Here is a 9,931-nt window from a genome sequence, read left to right as displayed (position 1 = left end):
AGTGAAATACCGTCTATTGTTTTCACACGACTCTAGAGATATACTCTTTATTCCGAGGGAGCAAAGTTGTCATGTTTATGCGGTTGTCAGAAGCTAATCCCTTCTTGTCTAAATCTGGAGAGTTAACTCTTTCCTGAACATTCGAGTACGTTTCTAGTGACCTCTGAGCTAGCTGGCAAAACGAATTAAGTCTAATATAGTCAGTAGAGACCTAGTTGACCTCAGTCCTACGTCTATACTGTTGTTTATATTATTCCAATGCGCAGAGCCTATTGGGAATATAGGAACTACACTTCATGGCGCCCAACGTTTGTTAAGGCGATAATCTAACGCAAGACATTAGAGTAACTCAGTCGTGCTTTTTCACACAGACCCCTTTTCCCGTAAATACTCCAAAAGACGTCGGGAGTGGGTAAAAGGTTAATATGCGCCAGAACTTAGTAGGAAGAGATTCCTATGTATTAGTTTTTGGTTTAGTCAACGTTGAAGGATACAGTGTTCCAAAATATTGTGCACCTAATCTTTGTTTCCTTGAAACTTGATCTGCAACAAAAACGCCTTTCTGTTAGTAAAAATGACGGAAAGTGAAGACGAAAGGGAGGAAGCTAGATTAGCAGCTCAACTCCTAGCGGATGACACAAGTCTCCAAGAAAATTACCCGAATGCTATAATCATTCCGGTAAATGTAAGAAATACTATAACTAAAAAATTTATAGAGAATGGAGTATCATCGCGAGGTAGTACAGTCATATTCGTGGTAGAGGCATATGAATATCGGCAGACAGAGGTATTCTAGTCATGGATACAATTTCCAGAAGCACATGCTGTAACACACAAATTCCACTATTACAAAATAGAGGAACCTCCGGATGAATACGCTCCTTTTGAGGACGTTGAAATCCCACTAACTTACCAAGCGCACCTGCTCTGGTTTAATGGTGCCCTAAAATATCAAAATCACATCACCAGGCTTGGTCCACTAGGTAGACCAGGAGCAACGTGGCCGGTTCTAGCCAGCTACACACCACATCCCGACATTTAAGAAATGTCTAGTGAAGAACTCTTAGTTAAACTAAAAGAATTAACAAAGGCATATAGAGAATTAGTTCAATTGGCTATGGATGATATAACATATCTCCAGAAATTGAAAGCAACAGAAATAGCAGAACAACCTTTTTAACTTGCCAGAATCATAGAAAAATCCTAGGAAGAACTAGGTAGAGATAGTTTGGGTGGGAAACCACTAAAACCACAACTAATTGAAAATCCTGAAAAAACATTTATTAAAAATAATCTCAATTCTCCAAAAAAGAGTTGTGATGGAAATAAACAATCCACTCCCAGAGAAAAATGATTCCAATCCAGAGGAAGGTCTGCTCAATGAAGAGATAGATCTCTAGAACAAGGAGGCAAGTCTCCCCAAAGGGAGCCCTCTGAGAAAAGGTACAACCTTAAAGATAGGGATAAATTGAGAAAACCTGACAGATATCAAGATATTGATACACGTCCCTCTCGATATTTTCAGACTTCCTCACAGAAATCGGAAAGAAGAGGACGGTCAGAACATAAGAGCACGTCAAGTCCAAAGACAAGGAACCTGCTCATCAAAGTAAAAAATTACAATTTCCAAGAAAGAAGGTAGCCAGTATTAAAATAAAACATGCCGAGGATACTGAGGACACAACTGAAAAACGGAGAGTGGGCCCAGACAATGCTAGACAGCGCAGCAGAAGTAACCATAGTTGGCAAGATCCTGATGAATCTTCTGGAGACAGTGTAATGTAATGTAATGTAATGTGTACTTATATAGCGCTCCTATCACTCCAAGGAGTATCTTGGCGCTCAACCAACCCAGATGAAAATAGATTGGAGGGAAGAAACAGTGGACATGAATGAATACATTCAATTTGAAACTGCAGACACCAGAGTTAGCAAACCCCATAAATTATACAAAATAACATTGCTTATAGAGGGGGACAAGACTAGGAAAGTAAGGGGTCTCTTTTAGGATAACCTTTCGAAAGGCTATGACTTCCTGTCAGCTGAGAAACACTGGCCACCAGACTTTGTCAGGGAGTGCCCTTATGGCGAAGAAATGATTATGCCTGAATCTCAAATCATATTCCAATTCATAAAAAATATACATTTGCAAGAAAATGGGCAGTGACCCAAGCTCCTGCATTATATAAAAATCATGTAGGATGGGATCAGGATTCTCCTCCTCACAAAATCCAGTTAAAAAGTCAACCTACTGCACAAAGGCAGTATCCTGTTAAACAAGAAGCTAAAAAGCAAGTCAGGGAGATCTTAGATCAACTTGAATATCAAGGGGTGATTGAAACATGCACCTCACAAATGAACAATCCTCTGTTTCCTGTCTCCAAGCCAGATGATTCATATCCTCTAGTTTTGGACTACAGACACCTAAACTCTTGCTGCAAAACATTTGCAGTACAAAACTCACACAGTGCAGCACTAATGAATAACATCATGCGTAAAAAGTATATAACGACATTAGATATCTCTAATGGATTCTTTTGTCAAAACATTGCACCTGAAAGCAGGTATTTGGCCGCTTTCTCAATAATGGGGTCGCAAAAACAATTCTGTCAACTTCCACAGGGGTTCAAGAATAGCCCAGGATTATTCTCAGCAAGGGTAACAGAGTTACTACAAATATATGATGATGAGGCATTATCTTATGTCGATGACATCTATCTCACAGATGATGACCTGGAGACTCACTTGAAAAGAGTGAACACCATAATACTTGGGTTCGCAGCTGAAGGGTATAAATTCAACTTTAAGAAGTCACGAATTGCTCACCTAACTGTCCTGTTTTTAGGATATGAATTATCAAGTGAAGGCAAAAGCCTAGCAGACAATTTCTTAGAGAAATGTGCTGTACTCCAAGCTCCAAAAACGCTGAAGAATTTACAATCAAAACTAGGATTCCTGAATTTTGGAAGAACATACATTCTAAATTATGCAGAGAGGGTTAAGCCTCTCTATGAATTAATAAAACCTGATTTCAAACAAATCAATTGGACTCAGAAACACACAGAAATTTTAAGATCATTACAAACAGACATGTTAACTAAAACAAAACTGCAAACTCGCGAAAACATACGCAACCTTGTAATCCGAGTCATCCCAGGAAGATGCGAATTCACGTACCTGACCTCTAATGAGAAACTGTACCAATAGCTTACAAATCACACTTGTACACACAAGCTGAAATGAAATTCATTTCTATTGAAAAAATTCTAACTGCGGTTCAAACTGCTGTAGCAAAAGAAAGAGCCCTAGTCCAAGGGAGAAACATATCTGTATTAACAGCAGAATCAGCCCTTGAGGCTGTAACAAGACCATGCAATCTGAAAAGTGTGGAATTAAATCCAAAATGGATACAATGGTAAAATTATTTTGCTGCAGAAGACGTGAAACACGCTTTTGACCCAAAAATTAAAAAATTAGAAAATCTAGAATATGAAGAAGAATATCCTCTGCCAATCGAAATTCTGCCTCTCTAAAAGTACACATGTGTAATCTACATGGACAGATTTGCACAACACTACGATGTAGAGGAAAAATCCTACAACGCAGCGTGCGCGATTGTTAAAGGTCGCTGGCGCTTTGGTAAATTCAGACCGATAATCACCAAAACTGAATCACTCAGAAACTGTACAGATCAGCGGGCTGAAATAAGATCTTTAAAGATGGCGCTTGAAAATGCCGTTCGCGAATTCCCCACACTAATAGTGTGCGATTCGTATTTTTGCATCAAGTCTTACAATAATGACATGCAGACATGGATCAAAAACGGTTACAAAGATGACACGTGCCACAATAAAGCATAAAAAACTCTGGGAACAAGTAGTTCATTTGCAGAAAGAACTACGAAAGACTCACGTGATACATACACTGAGTCATCAACGTGATGGCGTTCACGTTGCAGGGAATTCATTGGCTAACAGAGCACAGCGGAAGCGGTTCAACCGGCTTCCGTAGCCACAAAAAAGAGTTCTAAAAAACACATAGACGGAGAGACCAAGCTGGCGGTAAAAGCCTCATTAAAAGGCGACTATGCAGCATTACCTCTCGGCTATCCACTCAATAATACATACATAATTGATGCAAACTCCATTCCTTTTGCTCAAATCCCTGGAGTGGGGGATAGAGTAATTCCAAACACGAACCGGAGAGTCTTCTTGATTGAAGACGCACACATGGGATTGGCTCTAAGGCACTAAGAGATCGTGAAATCTCTAAAAGAATTACAATCAGAATACTGGTGGCCGGGGATGAGCTTGCAACATTACAAATTTGCAAAGGATTGTCCAGACTGCAACCGAGATCGCAGTCGTGAACCGGACCAGACTACTGCCAGGACACCTCTATTAGAAAGCTTAGGGCTATCTATATGCAAAAATCCAGCAGGAGAAATGCGATCCCATAAATATTAAGACTAGATTCACTTAAAATGCAGACACCAGCGCTCGGCTGATGCCAGAACTGTTATAAAAGATTTGCGAGTCTTTATCGGCACATACGCAATTGGCATGCTACATTCTGACCAGGGTCCTGCGTTTAGCTCTAGGGCTTACAAGGAGGCCATGACCAGCATGGGCATTGCATTGCGGTACTCTTCTCCATTCCATCCTGAGGGAAATGCGGTAGTGGAAAGAAAAAACCGTGACATAAAGCAATCTATAACGGCGAGGGTATTAGGTTCGGGTGATGGGTGGGTCAAACATTTAACAAGTGTCCAACGTAGTCTTAACAATCTGCCAAGAAATTCTCTAAAAGGTTTCAATCCTTATGAACTATTGTTTGGCACTAGAATGCACATCCAGGATCTAGATTGTCAGACTTCAGTGGTAGAAGAAAAAGCCTTTGATATCAAAGATTGTTTGGCTGTTTTACAGGACTTAAATGAAACAAGAAGAAGTCTTAGTAACACAAAGTTAAAGCCAACAGCCACTGAAGAGAAACCACCTGTCCCAGCAAGACCTGTCTGGATTACAAAGATTGGGGATCTAGTCAGAGAGAAGATCGTGGTGAAGAAGGAATTTGGGGCTTCTTACAGAAAAGCAGTACCTGTCTTAGCTGATAGCGGAACAAGATCAGTTGTACTACCGCCCCTTGCTGTCAAAAAGGAGAACCGAGTTGTATCCATCGACCTGGTAAAACCACAATCATGTGGCCAATAATAAGTAGTAGGCCCAGTGGACTCCCAAGAAATAGCAGAAGACCAAATCTTGCTACAATCCAAGAGGTTCAAACTGAGAAACTAATCACATTTGATAAACCTGCAGTGAATAAAAAAGGACTATGCAACAAAGCCATGGAACTTGTGCCTCTTGAAACCCAAATTGCAACAGTTCATCAAGAAACACCTGTCTACAACGATGTAGCCTCAGACTATGCTAATGAAACAAAGAAAAATGCAAAGACTAATGAGAATCCGGAAGCAATTCCAACAATTGACAGAACTGCATCTGGCTACTTCATCAATTTCGAAGAGTTTTCTGATGATCCAAGTGAGCATGAAGAAACGCCAGCAACAAAAACTTTCAAGGAAAAATTTACTGAACTTTTTCACCAACTAAAAGAAACTTATCTGATTTCACCATGGATTGAATTTTGGATTGTTTTAGGTGTACTTTTCCTCCTGCTTTGGCTCATCATGGTTCTATGTTTGGGAAAATGTATTGAAGGAAAATATAGTACAATGGACACAGCAAGCCAGAACATCAACTTGGTCCTAAAGCCTCACAGATCATCACACATCGAGAAAAGAGAACTGTCATCAGTGAACATCACAGCCAATCCAATACCCGGTGGGGTAGCATGGGACAAAACGGATTATGAAATTTATGGCCCGATTGAGCTCTTAAAATAGCCACACCAGTTCAAGGTTTCATTAAGTGACTTTGTAAAACCACGTACTTTCTCTGATGATTGGGACTTTGAAAATATTATTAATATGATGTCAGATTTAGTAATGTCAGCTAAATTCACAGAACATGATTACTTGCAGGGTTCATCAAATTATGAAGAAATGTACTGTTATAATCATTATGGTCATCACTATTTGCATAAATCTGCTCAACCTAGAAATGTTTTAAATTATAACCAATGGGAACATTGTGCAACACTGCCAAAAGGCAGCTCGAAAACATTTTATGAGAAATTCCCATACCTCTCAGGGTTTAACACAAGTGATGCAGAAACGTTTTATTTTAAAATGTTAAATAAGACAGGAATGAAAACAATGTTGACAAATACTAAATTGACTTATTCTGAAACATTTTATGAAAAAATGACTACATTTGGTTTTGAATTTTGGAAAAACAACATTGAAACAAAAAACATCTGGGGTACAAAAGAATGGCAGGTCCAAGGTCTAGAAGCATTATTTAGAGCCTGCATGATCCCAGAACAGATAATATTCCTGAATGGCACCATTCATTAAACAACCTGTCTTGGTTTAGCCAAGATAAAATACTTAAATAAACTGTCTATTCCGAATCCCATACCTGATAGTAATAGCACTACAGATGTGGAGATAGACGTATCCCATATTTTACACCAAAACAGAACAAATCCTGATTGGAAAAAATGGTTGGTCTGGCCCACAGGCACAAATAACTGTCAAGATAGATTCCTGAACAAAACACAGGGGTTAAAACTGAACAGGCCAGACCCAAGATATTCCCAAAGACAACATCCAGGGATAGTTACAACATACAGTGTAGGGGAACTCTGCCTCGAATGGCTACAGAAATCCACACTGGCTGAAATTAAACAACACTTGACTTTACTTAAAGACGGTGCTGACTTGCGTGATTTCATACTGGGACCACGCAAACAGCGTCAAAAACGTTTCATATACGCCGGTATATACGCTGCTTACAACGAAGCTTGGAAAGTAACACAAATTGAAACAGCTGAAAAAATAAGAGAAATTGATCGTATACATTTGGAAAAATCACTTTCTGTTGTAGACAATGATTTAACGACTCTGTCCTCCAGAATATATTCACTGGACAGCATTGTATCATCTGCTATTGATATAATAGAGCAGGACATACTAATGTTACAACATGGTCAGTCCCAATTACGTTCTATTGTACAGCTTGGCTGTATGTTGCAAAACCTGCGTTCAGGCTAGGTGCCATGGCGTTTAATCAACACAACGTCATTATTCTCTATCTTTAACCTTACTGATAAACAATTCAGTTTGGCACAAAAAGGAGCAGACTATACGATTCTGAGCATTGAAAAACTTGAGAGATTACCATTGACAATGTCAGAGAGACCTGTCATTGAATGGATAAAACATGGAACGATTACAATCCCAATAACAACTTTCCAGTTTAAGTATTGCCAAAAATATATACCAGCAGGCCTGTATGAAAGGTTGGGTAAAGGATACATCAAGTCAACATGGAATTTACCTTATACACACAAATGTTATAGTGAAGGGAAAAAAGAGGTATTTCTTAGTGGTAACAATTGTAAAAAATCACTAAGCGGTACACTTCTGTGTCAAGGTATTAACTTGCATTGAGCCTGCGAAGGGTCTTCAAATAACCTTTCATGTCACCTGCACGGCACTCCTACAACACAGATAGAGCCATTTTTAGACAGCTTTCCAACGGCAGTTATGTTCTAATAAGTGACCACAGCTGTTGTGGCATGGTGCCAGGAAAAGCCTATCTTATGAGCGTTAGTTCCATGGTCACTTGCTGTATGCAAGTATTGTATCAAAGCAGCAATCCAGACATGGAGGCTGCAATATGGCCTTCTTTGAATATCTCTTCTATTCGAATTGATACTTTAAGCAGAATAAAGTCTATTATTTTACAGACAACTGTGCCTTTAACCTCGTCCAAAGAGACGTATGATCTGCAAGTTGCAAGGACAGCGGCAGAGACACATTCCCTATTATCAACAAATTGCCCTGTGCATTTCGGAGAAATGTTAGGTCAAATTTTAAACATGTCTGATACCAATGGCATCGCACATGTATTTAAGACAATTTTTTCGGGACTGTTAGCACCCTCTGAAACAGTTCTGGGCATTTTCCCGAATTTTGTTCATTCCTTTTTCGACGGCCTGAATCTTCTTTTGGGACTCGTAGCAGGAATTTTATTTTTGATCCTTCTGCTCCGATATGGCAAGCCAAGCCACAGACAAAACTCCAGCTACAATGGGAGAGATGATCCTAGCAATACGCTACCGAGACCGAATCACTAAAGTCCTCAGATTAGCCCGGCTAAGAGATCTAAGTGCAACCTGGTTTCTTTCATTCAGACCAATCTGGCAAGATTGCATCTTACCTGTACTTCGATGTCTGCTATGTGGAGAAAAATGCGTGTTGGACGTCTGTCTCATACTACCATCAGCAGTACCAATGGATATCGATACTTTGCTAGGTCCGGTAACGACTCATGCAACGTGTTGTCCCCAGCGGCTACCTATTCTGATTACGGCATTCGTTGAGACTTCACCATTACGAGTAGGTGGCGGTGAAGTACGAGATGAAAGCAGCACCAAACAGGTACAACCTTCTGTGAGCATTGCTGATCCTGACATCGATGATAGCAATCACTCTCACATATGCACTGTTTCAGCATTTTCGAACTTGGTCGAACTTTCACCTGATATTGTAGACCAATTTTTTGCAAGCCTGTCTGATATGATGTTCTCTCCAGTCAACGAGAATAACTTTTAAAACAACGAGCACACAGCGTTCCCTGAACTCTGAATTCGGCCTTCAGTTTTTGATGAACTAAACTACTGAAAACATTTGGAACTATTTTTTCCCCTGAAAACGAATTTATTTTTTCCACTTCCAAAATATTTACTTTTTTGGCACACAGTAATCTGCTTAAAGTAGAACTATTGTTAGAGAACAGAGCTTCTATTTTAGGAACTCTAGAGACAATATTTTACCACAGCCTCTAGCACATGTACAGTATTGTATAAATATGTGATGAAATGTTTTCGACCTTCTTTTCTGTATTCAGAGCCATTTCATGTGTAATTTTCGCAATTCATTCAGCTGATATATATATGCATTTAACTGAATGATACTACTGCTTGAAAAAACGTACAGTACCAATACTCATTTTCGTGTATATACCATACACCATTTCAAATGCAATTTATGTATTTTGGGGTGGGTTGGAAAACACATGCATCGTTATATGTTTAACATTGCTTAGTTTTTAGTAATGATGGACATTAATACGTGGAGTGGGTGTTGTGTTTCTATCTTGGACCCCAATTCGATATTCCCGATTTATACCCTTATGTGGTTATGATAAATAATATCCTTATAAAGGCATAAGAATCATATCCATATTTAGTAATAGCCCATGCAGTCCAAATACGGCAAGGCTACTCCCATAGACTCCTAGAAAGTACAACGTGTTCTTTAAACAAACCAAGCCTCCAGCAGCCCGGGAATTCCCCCTGCTTTTGTTTTGATTTGCACAAGAACTCCTGGAGTCCAGAAAGAACTGTTAGTTCTTAGTGACGTCTTATGTCCAACCTTACGTCAAACCCGGCACCTTTCAGGTATAAATATACCAACGTTGCCTTAAGCAAACACACAGTGGTTTGGAGCAGAGCGGCTATCTACTTGCCCGGAAGCGCAGCTGATGCGAGAGCCGAAGGAAGCCGACCCTCCCTTGACGCACTGAGAGAGACGCTGTCTTTTTCTCCAGCCGAAAAATATCCAGCTCCGGTGTTTCCAGTCACCCTTGCGGGTTGCTGGGAGATCGAGTCCTGAGAGAGAGATACAAGACCTCCTACATTCTAGAACCAAGGTACGCAGCTGACTAAACCCTTAAGAGAATTCTTGATTCAGATTCCTTGGCAAAACCCACTTAACTTAAACTGCAACTTACTTACTACT

Source organism: Lissotriton helveticus, chromosome 10, assembly GCF_964261635.1.
Source record: "Lissotriton helveticus chromosome 10, aLisHel1.1, whole genome shotgun sequence".
Classification (NCBI taxonomy): Eukaryota; Metazoa; Chordata; class Amphibia; order Caudata; family Salamandridae; genus Lissotriton; species Lissotriton helveticus.
Note: the sequence above shows the minus strand (reverse complement) of the source record.